This window comes from Delphinapterus leucas, chromosome 8 (assembly GCF_059928025.1).
Source record: "Delphinapterus leucas isolate spDelLeu-1000000601 "Yukka" chromosome 8, BTC_Dleu_Yukka2, whole genome shotgun sequence".
NCBI lineage: Eukaryota > Metazoa > Chordata > Mammalia > Artiodactyla > Monodontidae > Delphinapterus > Delphinapterus leucas.
In genome coordinates, this window is record NC_143136.1 from 6,834,112 (window position 1) to 6,848,503 (window position 14,392).

Genomic DNA, 14,392 nt, shown 5'->3' on the forward strand with positions numbered 1-14,392 from the left:
ACTACCTTCATCAGCCCACATCTGTATCACCCCAACTCCTGTTTTAAGCATTATGTCATGGGCCACAGTGCTGCAAAACTTGGCCTTCAGATTTTCAATAGAACTGCTCCCATCATAGACTGCAACGAAGTTTCTCTTGCATTCTCATGCACTCTTGTGCCTGTTTCTCATGCACTCTTGCATTAATTTGAGTGCTCCATTTGATAATCTAGGAACCTCAAATAAATCTTATCTTTTGGAGTAGCTTTAATCATCCACATGCAATCAACTGCTTGGCCGGGTTTTGTTTTCTCCCCTTGTTCTACCTGACTCCAACGTACTATTCCGTCAGCTCCTGACAATTCAAACTGGCCATCTCCTAGGTAAGTAAAGTCTGAATCTGGAATAAACGAATATTTTGCTAGAAATTCCAGTCCTTCAAGTTCTTCATCGGAACTGAACTTAATCCACATGAATCTCCCTGTTGATCTAATTAACGGAGGGCTTTTCACACCACAGTCACGATCTACATGTGGAGAGAAACCAAACGGCCCATCTCGAACTTCCAAGTGATCAAACCGACATTCAAATGATGGTTCTAATACAATAATGTTCATCAAAGGTCAGCTGTGTTTTTTGACGTGAAGCAGCTTCCAAAATGTAGATACATTCCTTGTTTGGTGGATATGAGTCAAGATAATCTGGTGAAGCAAAATGACCTCCATTGCTGGTTCGAACCCAAAGGCCACGCTGGGTTGCAGGCATGTGCTTGATTCCAATATTTTGTCCATCTTAGGTCTTTTGGGCCACAGCAATCCCTTCCACTTCAAGTATTGTTATTAACCACACAGGATGGAGCAAAGCTGCTCCAGGGCCATGATCCCGAGCTGCCCGGTGCTTCGCTGCGGGGCCGAGGAGGCGGCAGCGGCAGCCCCGCTCCATCCCCATCGCCCGCCACCAGGTTGCTCCCCAAGGGGTAGGGCTCAGGTCCTGCGGCCCGCCATGCCCGAGCCTCCCGGCGGGCTCTTGCACTGCCCCAGCCCCGCGACGGGTGCCGCCGCTTGCTCCGCGGCGCTCAGTCCCATCGACCGCCTCGGAGCAGGGGAGCGCGGACCGGAGGGACCTGACCTGCGCCGTCAGCCTGAGGCCGCGGCACAAACCCCACCCAAGTCCAAACTAAAATTTTCTGAACAGCAAAGGAAATTGGTAACAAAAGGAAAAGGCCACTTACTGAATGGGTGAAGATATTTGCAAATGATGTACCTGATAAGGGGTTAATATCCAAAATACAGAAAGAAAACATACAAGTCAACAACAACAACAAATAACATGATTAAAAATCGGCAGAGGACTCAAATAGACATTTTTCCAGAGAAGACATACAGATGGCCAATAGGCACATGAAAAAATTCTCAACATCATTAATCATCAAGGAAATGCAAATCAAAACCACAATAAGATTATCACTGCACACCTGTCAGAATGGCTATTATCGGGCTTCCCTGGTGGCGCAGTGGTTGGGAGTCCGCCTGCCGATGCAGGGAACGCGGGTTCGTGCCCCGGTCTGGGAGGATCCCACATGCCGCGGAGCGGCTGCGCCCGTGGGCCATGGCTGCTGGGCCTGTGCGTCCGGAGCCTGTGCTCCGCGATGGGAGAGGCCACAGCAGTGAGAGGCCCGCGTACTGCAAGAAACAAAAACAAACAAACAAAAAAAAAAGAATGGCTATTATCAAAAAGAGAAGAAGTAACAAGTGTTGGTGAGGATGTAGAGAAAAGGGAACCCTCGTACATTGTTGGGGCAAAAGTAAATTGGGGAAGCCACTATAGAAAACAACATGAAGGGTCCTCAAAAAATTAAAAATAGAAACCCCATATGATCCAGCATTTCTACTTCTGGGCACTTAACCAAAGAAAGGAAAACACCAATTAGAAAATATATATGCATCCCTATGTTCACTGCGGCATTATTTACAATAGACAAGAATATTGGCTATTGCATATTAGCCATAAAAAAGAATGGAATCTTGTTTTTGCGACAACATGGATGGACCTGGGGCTATTATGCTTAGTGAAATAAGTCAGATAGAGAAAGACAAATACTGTATGATTTCACTTACATGTGGAAAATAAAAGGCAAAGCAAATGAACAACATGAACAACTATAACAAAACAGAGAGAACTTCCGGGAAGATGGCGGAAAAGTAAGACGCGGAGATCACCTTCCTCCCCACAGATACACCAGAAATACATCTACACGTAGAACAACTCCTATAGAACACCTACTGAATGCTGGCAGAAGACCTCAGACATCCCAAAAGGCAAGAAACCCCCCACGTACCTGGGTAGGGAAAAAGAAAAAAGAATAAACAGAGACAAAAGGATAGGAACGGGATCTGCACAAGTGGGAGGGAGCTGTGAAGAAGGAAAGGTTTACACACACTAGGAAGCCCCTTCGCGGGCGGAGACTGGGGTGGCGGAGGGAGAAAGCTTCGGGGCCGCGAAGGAGAGCACAGCCACAGGGGTGCGGAGGGCAAAGCGGAGAGATTCCCGCACAGAGGATCAGGGCCGACCGGCACTCACCAGCCCGAGAGGCTTGTCTGCTCACCCGCCGGGGCGGGCTGGGCTGGGAGCTGAGGCTCGGGCTTCGGGCGGAGCACAGGGAGAGGACTGGGGTTGGCGGAGTGAACACAGCCTGCAGGGGGTTAGTGCGCCACGGCTAGCCGGGAGGGAGTCCGGGGAAAAGTCTGGACCTGCCGAAGAGGCAAGAGACTTCTTACCTCTTTGTTTCCTGGTGCGCGAGGGGAGGAGATTCAGAGCTCCAGAGACAGGCGCGAGCTGCGGCTATCAGCGCGGACCCCAGAGACGGGCATGAGACGCTAAGGCTGCTGCTGCCGCCACCAAGAAGCCTGTGTGCGAGCACAGGTCACTATCCACACCCCTCTTCCGGGGAGTCTGTGCAGCCCGCCACTGCCAGGCTCCCGGGATCCAGGAACAACTTACCCGGGAGAACGCACGGCGCGCCTCAGGCTGGTGCAACGTCACGCCGGCCTCTGCCCCCGCAGGCCCGCCCCGCACTCCGTGCCCCTCCCTCTCCCCCGGCCTGAGTGAGCCAGAGCCCCTGAATCAGCGGCTCCTTTAACCCCGTCCTGTCTGAGCGAAGAACATACGCCCTCCGGCGACCTACACACAGAGGCGGGGACAAATCCAAAGCTGAGCCCCGGGAGCTGTGAGAACAAAGAAGAGAAAGGGAAATCCCTCCCAGCAGCCTCAGGGGCAGCGGATTAAAGCTCCACCATCAACTTGATGTTCCCTGCATCTGTGGAATACATGAATAGACAACCAATCATCCCAAATTAAGGAGGTGGACTTCGAGAGCAAGATTTATGATTTTTTCCCCTTTTCCTCTTTTTGATGAAAGGCTCTTGGTGCTGCAGCCAGGAGTCAGTGCTGCGCCTCTGAGGTGGGAGAGCCAACTTCAGGACACTGGTCCACAAGAGACCTCCCAGCTCCACATAATATCAAACGGCGAAGATCTCCCAGAGATCTCCATCTCAACACCAGCACCCAGCTTCACTCAACGACCAGCAAGCTACAGTGCTGGTCATCCTATGCCAAACAACTAGCAAGACAGGAACACAACCCCACCCATTAGCAGAGAGGCTGCCTAAAATCATAACAAGTCCACAGATACCCCAAAACACACCACCAGACGTGGACCTGCCCACCAGAAAGACAAGATCCAGCCTCATCCACCAGAACACAGGCACTAGTCCCCTCCACCAGGAAGCCTACACAATCCACTGAACCAACCTTAGCCACTGGGGACAGACACCAAAAACAATGGGAACTACGAACCTGCAGCCTGCAAAAAGGAGACCCCAAGCACAGTAAGATAAGCAAAATGAGAAGACAGAAAAACACACAGCAGATGAAGGAGCAAGATAAAAACCCACCAGACCTAACAAATGAGGAGGAAATAGGCAGTCTACCTGAAAGAGAATTCAGAATACTGATAGTAAAGATGATCCAAAATCTTGGAAATAGAATAGACAAAATGCAAGAAACATTTAACAAGGACCTAGAAGAACTAAAGATGAAACAAACAGTGATGAACAACACAATAAATGAAATTAAAAATACTCTAGATGGGATCAATAGCAGAATACTGAGGCAGAACAGATAAGTGACCTGGAAGATAAAATAGTGGAAATAACTACTGCAGAGCAGAATAAAGAAAAAAGAATGAAAAGAACTGAGGACAGTCTCAGAGACCTCTGGGACAACATTAAACGCACCAACATTCGAATTATAGGGGTTCCAGAAGAAGAAGAGAAAAAGAAAGGGACTGAGAAAATATTTGAAGAGATTATAGTTGAAAACTTCCCTAATATGGGAAAGGAAATAGTTAATCAAGTCCAGGAAGCACAGAGAGTCCCATACAGGATAAATCCAAGGAGAAATATGTCAAGACACATATTAATCAAACTGTCAAAAATTAAATACAAAGAAAACATATTAAAAGCAGCAAGGGAAAAACAACAAATAACACACAAGGGAATCCCCATAAGGTTAACAGCTGATCTTTCAGCAGAAACTCTGCAAGCCGGAAGGGACTGGCAGGACATACTTAAAGTGATGAAGGAGAAAAACATGCAACCAAGATTACTCTACCCAGCAAGGATCTCATTCAGATTTGATGGAGAAATTAAAACCTTTAGAGACAAGCAAGAGCTGAGAGAGTTCAGCACCACCAAACCAACTTTACAACAACTGCTAAAGGAACTTCTCTAGGCAAGAAACACAACAGAAGGAAAAGACCTACAATAACGAACCCAAAACAATTAAGAAAATGGGAATAGGAACATACATATCGATAATTACCTTAAATGTAAAGGGACTAAATGCTCCCACCAAAAGACACAGATTGGCTGCATGGATACAAAAACAAGACCCATATATTTGCTGCCTATAAGAGACCCACTTCAGACCTAGAGACACATACACACTGAAAGTAAGGGGATGGAAAAAGACGTTTCATGCAAATGGAAACCAAAAGAAACCTGGAGTAGCAATTCTCATATCAGACAAAATAGACTTTAAAATAAAGACTATTAGAAGAGACAAAGAAGGACACTACATAATGATCAAGGAATCGATCCAAGAAGAAGATATAACAATTGTAAATATTTATGCACCCAACATAGGAGCACCTCAATACATAAGGCAAATACTAACAGGCATAAAAGGGGAAATCGACAGTAACACATTCATAGTAGGGGACTTTAACACCCCACTTTCACCCATGGACAGATCATCCAAAATGAAAATAAATAAGGAAACACAAGCTTTAAATGATACATTAAACAAGATGGACTTAATTGATATTTATAGGACATTCCGTCCAAAAACAACAGAATACACATTTTTCTCAAGTGCTCATGGAACATTCTCCAGGATAGATCATATCCTGGGTCACAAATCAAGCCTTGGTAAATATAAGAAAATTGAAATTGTATCAAGTATCTTTTCTGATCACAGCGCTATGAGACTAGATATCAATTACAGGAAAAGATCTGTAAAAAAATACAAACACATGGAGGCTAAACAATACACTACTTAATAACGAAGTGATCACTGAAGAAGTCAAAGAGGAAATCAAAAAATACCTAGAAACAAATGACAATGGAGACACGACGACCCAAAATCTATGCGATGCAGCAAAAGTAGTTCTAAGAGGGAAGTTTATAGCAATACAATCCTACCTTAAGAAACAGGAAACATCTCGAATAAACAACCTATCCTTGCACCTAAAGCAATTAGAGAAAGAAGAACAAAAAAACCCCAAAGTTAGCAGAAGGAAAGAAATCATAAAAATCAGATCAGAAATAAATGAAAAAGAAATGAAGCAAACGATAGCAAAGATCAATAAAACTAAAAGCTGGTTCTTTGAGAAGATAAACAAAATTGATAAACCATTAGCCAGACTCATCAAGAAAAAAAGGGAGAAGACTCAAATCAATAGAATTAGAAATGAAAAAGGAGAAGTAACAACTGACACTGCAGAAATACAAAAGATCATGAGAGATTACTACAAGCAAATCTATGCCAATAAAATGGACAACCTGGAAGAAATGGACAAATTCTTAGAAAGGCACAACCTGACAAGACTGAATCAGGAAGAAATAGAAAATATGAACAGACCAATCACAAGCACTGAAATTGAAACTGTAATTAAATATCTTCCAACAAACAAAAGCCCAGTACCAGATGGCTTCACAGGCAAATTCTATCAAACATTTAGAGAAGAGCTAACACCTATCCTTCTCAAACTCTTCCAAAATATAGCAGAGGGAGGAACACTCCCAAACGCATTCTACGAGGCCACCATCACCCTGATACCAAAACCAGACAAGGATGTCACAAAGAAAGAAAACTACAGGCCAATATCACTGATGAACATAGATGCAAAAATCCTCAACAAAATACTAGCAAACAGAATCTAACAGCACATTAAACGGATCATACACCATGATCAAGTGGGGTTTATTCCAGGAATGCAAGGATTTTTCAATATACGCAAATCAATCAACACGATACACCATATTAACAAATTGAAGGAGAAAAACCATATGATCATCTCAATAGATGCAGAGAAAGCTTTCGACAAAATTCAACACCCATTTATGATAAAAACCCTGCAGAAAGTAGGCATAGAGGGAACTTTCCTCAACATAATAAAGGCCATATATGACAGACCCACAGCCAACATCGTCCTCAATGGTGAAAAACTGAAAGCATTTCCACTAAGATCAGGAACAAGACAAGGTTGCCCACTCTCACCACTCTTATTCAACATAGTTTTGGAAGTTTTAGCCACAGCAATCAGAGAAGAAAAGGAAATAAAAGGAATCCAAATTGGAAAAGAAGTAAAGCTGTCACTGTTTGCAGATGACATGATACTATACATAGAGAATCCTAAAGATGCCACCAGAAAACTACTAGAGCTAATCAATGAATTTGGTAAAGTAGCAGGATACAAAATTAATGCACAGAAATCTCTGGCATTCCTATACACTAATGATGAAAAATCTGAAAGTGAAATCAAGAAAACACTCCCATTTACCATTGCAACAAAAAGAATAAAATATCTAGGAATAAACCTACCTAAGGAGACAAAAGACGTGTATGCAGAAAATTATAGGACACTGATGAAAGAAATGAAAGATGATACAAATAGATGGAGAGATATACCATGTTCTTGGATTGGAAGAATCAACATTATGAAAATGACTCTACTACCCAAAGCAATCTACAGATTCAATGCAATCCCTATCAAACTACCACTGGCATTTTTCACGGAACTAGAACAAAAAATTTCACAATTTGTATGGAAACACGAAAGACCCCAAATAGCCAAAGAAATCATGAGAACGAAAAACGGAGCTGGAGGAATCAGACTCCCTGACTTCAGACTATACTACAAAGCTACAGTAATCAAGACAGTATGGTACTGGCACAAAAACAGAAATACAGATCAATGGAACAGGATAGAAAGCCCAGAGATAAACCCACGCACATGTGGTCACCTTATCTTTGATAAAGGAGGCAGGAATGTACAGTGGAGAAAGGACAGCCTCTTCAATAAGTGGTGCTGGGAACACTGGACAGGTACATGTAAAAGTATGAGATTAGATCACTCCCTAACACCATACACAAAAATAAGCTCAAAATGGATTAAAGACCTAAGTGTAAGGCCAGAAACTATCAAACTCTTAGAGGAAAACATAGGGAGGACACTCTATGACATAAATCACAGCAAGATCCTTTTTGACCCACCTCCTAGAGAAATGGAAATAAAAACAAAAATAAACAAATGCCACCTAATGAAACTTCAAAGATTTTGCACAGCAAAAGAAACCATAAACAAGACCAAAAGACAACCCTCAGAGTGGGAGAAAATATTTGCAAATGAAGCAACTGACAAAGGATTAATCTCCAAAATTTATAAGCAGCTCATGCAGCTTAATAACAAAAAAACAAACAACCCAATCCAAAAATGGGCAGAAGACCTCAATAGACATTTCTCCAAAGAAGATATACAGATTGCCAACAAACACATGAAAGAATGCTCAACATCATTAATCATTAGAGAAATGCAAATCAAAACTACAATGAGGTATCATCTCACACCAGTCAGAATGGCCATCATCAAAAAATCTAGAAACAATAAATGCTGGAGAGGATGTGTAGTAAAGGGAACCCTCTTGCACTGTTGGTGGGAATGTAAATTGATACAGCCACTGTGGAGAACAGTATGGAGGTTCCTTAAAAAACTACAAATAGAACTACCACATGACCCAGCAATCCCACTACTGGGCATATACCCTGAGAAAACCATAATTCAAAGAGTCATGGGCCTTCCCTGGTGGTGCAGTGGTTGAGAGTCTGCCTGCCGATGCAGGGGACACGGGTTCGTGCCCTGGTCCAGGAAGATCCCACATGCCACGGAGCGGCTGGGCCCGTGAGCCATGGCCGCTGAGCCTGCGCCTCCAGAGCCTGTGCTCCACAATGGGAGAGGCCACAACGGTGAGAGGCCCGCGTACAGCAAAAAAAAAAAAAAAAGAGTCATGTACCATAATGTTCATTGCAGCTCTATTTACAATAGCCAGGAGATGGAAACAACCTAAGTGTCCATCATCTGATGAATGAATAAAGAAGATGTGGCACATGTATACAATGGAATATTACTCAGCCATAAAAAGAAACGAAATTGAGCTATTTGTAATGAGGTGGATAGACCTATATATAGTCTGTCATACAGAGTGAAGTAAGTCAGAAAGAGAGAGACAAATACCGTATGCTAATACATATATATGGAATTTAAGAAAAAAAAATGTCATGAAGAACCTGGGGGTAAAACAGGAATAAAGACACAGACCTACTAGAGAATGTACTTGAGGATATGGGGAGGGGGAAGGGTAAGCTCTGACAAAGCGAGAGAGAGGCATGGACATATATACACTACCAAACGTAAGTTAGATAGCTAGTGGGAAGCAGCCGCATAGCACAGGGAGATCAGCTCTGTGCTTTGTGACCACCTAGAGGGGTGGGATAGGGAGGGTGGGAGGGAGGGAGACGCAAGAGGGAAGAGATATGGGAATATATGTGTATATATATAACTGATTCATTTTGTTGTAAAGCAGAAACTAACACACCATTGTAAAGCAATTATACTCCAATAAAGATGTTAAAAAAGAAAATAACAGAAACAGACTCATAGATACAGAGAACAAACAGGTAGTTGATAGAGTGGAGGGGAGTAGGGGAAGAAGAGAAATGGGTGGGAGGGATTAAGATACAAACTTCAGTTGCAAAATATATGTTACAGGTAAGAAATTAGAGTGTGAGAAATACTGTCAACAGTTACGTAATATCTTTCTACGGTGAATATCATAGCCTGATTTACTGTAGTGGTTATTTTGAAGTGTATGGAAGTACTGAATCACTATGTAGTGTGATAGGAGCTAACATAGTGCTGTAGGTCAATTATACTTCAAAAACAAACAAACAAGCTTATAGAAATAGAAATTCAATTTGTGGCCACCAGAAGCGTGGAATGGGGGAGGGGGAATTGGATGACGGCGGTCAAAGGGTACAAACTTCCAGTTGTAAGAGAAATAAGTGCTAGGGATGTAATGTACAACATGGTAAAGATAATTAGCACTGCTCTATGTTATCTATGAAAGTCGCTGAGAGTAAATTCTAAGAGTTCTCATCCTAAGGAAAAAAAAATTTTCTGTTCCTTTAATTTTGTATCCATATGCGATGATGGGTGATCACTAAACTTACTGGGGTAAGCATCTCATGGTCTAGGTAAGTCAATCACTATGCTGTCCACCTTAAGCTTATACAGTGCTGCATGTCAATTATATCTCAATAAAACTGGAAGAAACAATGGCAAATGAGTACCTGAAAAAATTTTTATATTGAGTATATGTTTAATGGATCATGTTTTTGATATATTTGATTCAATAAAATATATTACTAAAATTAATTTTAACCCTCATTTTGCTTTTCTTAATATGCCTACTAAAAAGCTTTCAATTACATATGTGGCTTGCAGTATATTTCTATTGGATGATTCTGTACTAGACCATAAAGAAAACCTATTAAGAAATTTTTTAAAGCAGTGACCCCACAAGAAACATTCTCTGATTATAATTCAAAATCATTAGAGAAAAATAAGAGAATGATGGCTACAAAATATCTTAACTATATGGGAATTAAGAAACAACCTTGTTAAAAAAAATAGATAGCCACGGACTCAAAGAGGAAATCAATAATGTAAATTTAAGAGAAAGAAAATGAGAGCAATTTATACCAAAATCTAAGAATTCAAGAAAATGTTTTATGTATGACCTTCAATTCTTCATTATTAAGAAAACATAAAGGAACTTAATGCTTACCTAAGGAAATGAGAAAAACAGCTATAACATAAATCAAGGGATACAAGGATGATAGTATTAATAAAAACAATAAGCTGCGATTAATGAAATAGTAAAAAGAATAAGCAAATCCAAAAGTTATTTCTTTGAGAAGACCAATAATATAATTCAACCCGTCATAAACTTTAAGAAGGAAAAGGAACAAAAATATTAAAACTTTAGACTTTAGTCTTTCATATTTTGAGAAGAATTTCCATAAACATTTAAAAGAGTCACATCTAAGGGTAAACCAAGCCAAATAAATAAGAATGACAAAATCTCAAAGTAAAACAAAAGCTAGTGGAACAAAAAAGATAATGCTGTGCTTACAATGTATAAAACTTGAGAATTTCAGTGTAAATGATCTTTCATGTACCAAATAAATTGGCACAAACATATCTACGTGCCTCCAGATGACATACCTTGGCTTGCTTGGCACCTTTTAAATAATGATAATAGATAATATTTGTGTGCTCTCTGTGACAGTATTAAGGTCAGAATGGTTAGGTCACCCACCCAAGGTCATTCAGCTATAAAAATCGTAGTGAGGATTTGAACCAATGCAGTCTACTCTAGAGAATATATTCACACAGAAAAAGTAAAAAGAAAAGAGCGGCAATTGTTTTTTAAAATGCCTCCCTACTTTCCCTTTTTACAAATCTAATATATACATACGTATTTTATAATTGGTCAAATGCATTGCATATAGGAAGAAAAAACCAGTAGAATAGATCCTTTATGGTGTGAGCAAAAAAGAAAAATGAAGTTAGAGTCCTGTGCAATAACATATACTACATTAATAAAAAGAGATACAAAAGTAACAATACAAAAACTATGAGATCTAAAGTCATGGAAGTTAATATAAATTCAGTGACTATTACATAAAAGGGCAAAAAAGATGGCTAACTCAGCGGATTAAGGAACAAATCTGGCCCCCAAGAGTCCTATTTCAATTAAACTCAAATATTCAGGTTTAACCTAAGAAGACTCTGAAAGGATGAGGAAAGCAGTAGTTCCTGTCATGGAAACTTGGGGTGGGCTGGCTTGGGCCAGGGTAGGTTTGGTGATGTGGTCAGCCCCTCCTAACAAACCCTTCCTCTTTGAGACTCATTTCTCAGCATCACTGTCCCCACCTTCACTGAGTTTATAGGCTCAGTTTTACCTCCTCTCTAGCCCCTGCCACTATCCTTTGATGCCCTCAGTGTCCCAAGTAGAAGACCTATCTGACATGCCATCAAACTCTGGTACATCCCCACATTTTACTCCAGACACCAACTCCTGGTCAGAAGACTTCTCATCAGCACAGCTCCATCTCTGAAAAGTTGAACTCAATTATTTCTTTCTCTGATCACAGAGACCCCAACTTCTCTCTCTGGCATTGTCTCACTTCCACTTAATTTTTCGACCTCTTTGAAACTTCTGCTTCCTTTTGGTGTTTAGGTCTCCTGTGACCACACCTCCGTCCATTCCAAGACAAAACCTCGAAGAACTATCAGGTCAACCAATGTAATTGGGACTTCCCTGGTGGAGCAGTGGTTAAGAATCTGCCTGCCAGTGCAGGGGACACGGGTTCGAGCCCTGGTCTGGGAAGATCCCATATGCCACGGAGCAACTAAGCCTGTGCACCACAACTACTGAGCCTGCGCTCTAGAGCCCGTGAGCCACAACTACTGAGCCCGTGTGCCACAACTACTGAAACCCACGCACCTAAAGCCCGTGCTCCGCAACAAGTGAAGCCACCACAATGAGACGCCCGTGCACCGCAACGAGGAGTAGCCCCCACTTGCCGCAACTAGAGAAAGCCCGTGTGCAGCAACAAAGACCCAATGCAGCCCAAAATAAACAAATTAATTAATTAAGTTAAAAACAACAACAAACAAAGCCAGGCTTGTAAAAAAAAAAAGTGTTTAAAAAAATTTTTTAAACAAATGTAATTTGCCAGCTCTTTCATCCTTCTTGAACACCCTCAAGCAAAAACCCCTGATGGATGGATTCACAGCTCAAGTTCTCTGCTCCTACTCAGCTGGAGAAAACTGCACAACTGTTACGAACATGCCTTCACTAAAGGGTGATCACGGTTGAATCACACCATTGCTTGTCAATCCTATTATGGACCCTCACCCCTTCCTCTCATTCCTCTCAAAAACCATCGCAAACCTTTACTGCACTACTGGAGGCACTTTAACAATTTATCTCACCAAAGACTGTTAGAAGGAGAATGAGAGGTGGAAATCTTTTTTTTTTTTTTTTTTTTTGCGGGTGTCTCACTGTTGTGGCCTCACCCATTGCGGAGCACAGGCTCCGGACGCGCAGGCTCAGCGGCCATGGCTCACGGGCCCAGCCGCTCCCGGACCGGGGCACGAACCCACGTCCCCTGCATCGGCAGGCGGACTCTCAATCACTGCGCCACCAGGGAAGCCCGGTGGAAATCTTTAAAAAGATCAGTAGATAAATAAGCACCTGGAAGTAAGTTGTTTTTTAAAACAATAGGCTCCACTTGGAACATTGATTGAATAAAAGCACCAATACAGACCCGAGATAATGGTTTCCTGTTGGCACAGTTGATACCCCCAATGAAGACCATGTTGGGCATGATTGGCCGGGGGTAGTCCATCACAAAGTCTCCTCTGAACAGCCAAATGGATGCAGAGCCAAAAATTTCCACCAGCGACACCTCTCTGTGAAGAAGCTCAGAGGCCATACGTGCATAAGGAGTGAAAGAAAATTGGCAAATGTACTTGAAGCTCAAAGGGTAGATCAGGTTCTTGACCCTTTGGAAGAATGTCATGTGGTCTGAATTCATTGTTAGTAAACTAGGAATATACGAAAAAGGCTTTGGGCACGCTGTGCCCTCAGTATCTAAGTTACATGGAATGGAACGCAAAAAGAACACAGCTGGAATCGACAGGTACTTAGCCAGCACCGCTCCGCAGGGGTAAACGGGGTCCGTTAAAACCACATCAAAGGAACTGGCATTCAGGTGCCTGATCAGGTCCTTGTTATACAATAGTTCCTCACAAGACCTTTGAAAGACCAAAGACACATTTTTCAAAGAGGCCATAGTTTCCAAAAACAGTGTTAGAAAATGTATTCTTTCAAAAAACAGATGAGTCTTGCCTGTCACGATGTAATCAAATTCATCCTGGGTGTATGGAACAGCATAGGTTTCCATGGTGAAAAAGTCCTCTGCCTTGATGTGCATCTTCACCTCGGGAGAAAGGACCACTGCTTCGTGGCCTCTGGCATGGAGCTCCCGCACGGCCTCCCGCATGCTGAGCCAGTGGCTGCCCTCCACGGGGACCACCAGCACCTTCCCAGCCTCGGCCCATCGCCCGACGCACAGGCAGAGCAAGAGGCCAGGGAGCAACTGCCAGGGAAGCTGCAGCCCCAGGGACATCTCTGCAGAAGCCAAATGCATTCTGTTCGGGCTGTGCCGCCTGCATTTGTTTTCTTTATCTTATCATCAGGCCTCTTAAGCAAAATGGCATGTAATTGGAAGGCAGTGCTCCCTCGTTACATTAATCATTACAGAATAAGTCTATCCCTGTGTTTCATCACCTCTGCTTTCACCTAGGGAAACACCACTTCCCCTTAGCTTGGAAAAACTCATCTGACTCTGCTGCTCCCTCTGGGGAGCATTCTAGATCACTCTCTTGTTTTTCATCCCATGCCCAAAGCAAGGCTGTGCCTGCCCATTCCCTTTGATCACCTCCTATTTCTCTGTTAACCATGTTCTATGGGGCTGTGACTGAGCTCTGCGGGGTCACCTATGCCCTAGTCCCAGCCAGAACCTCTCTGCTGGATGTGACCTTATTTGATAACTCTTTCAACTCTTTCCCCCAATCATGGGTGAACACAGATCACATGCAGGAAAATATATAACATTGCCAAGACGGCTTTCTCTCAGCGGGGAGGGGATGCCGGCTGTC

General features: G+C 42.6%; 2 pseudogenes; both read right to left on the bottom strand.

Moving 5' to 3' along the window:
- Positions 1–41: 41 nt before the first annotated feature.
- Positions 42–3,435, bottom strand: LOC111171275 (neuropilin and tolloid-like protein 2 pseudogene; annotated as a pseudogene).
- Positions 3,436–12,861: 9,426 nt separating this feature from the next.
- LOC149748499 (UDP-glucuronosyltransferase 1A3 pseudogene) lies at positions 12,862–13,860 on the bottom strand (annotated as a pseudogene).
- Positions 13,861–14,392: the final 532 nt, after the last annotated feature.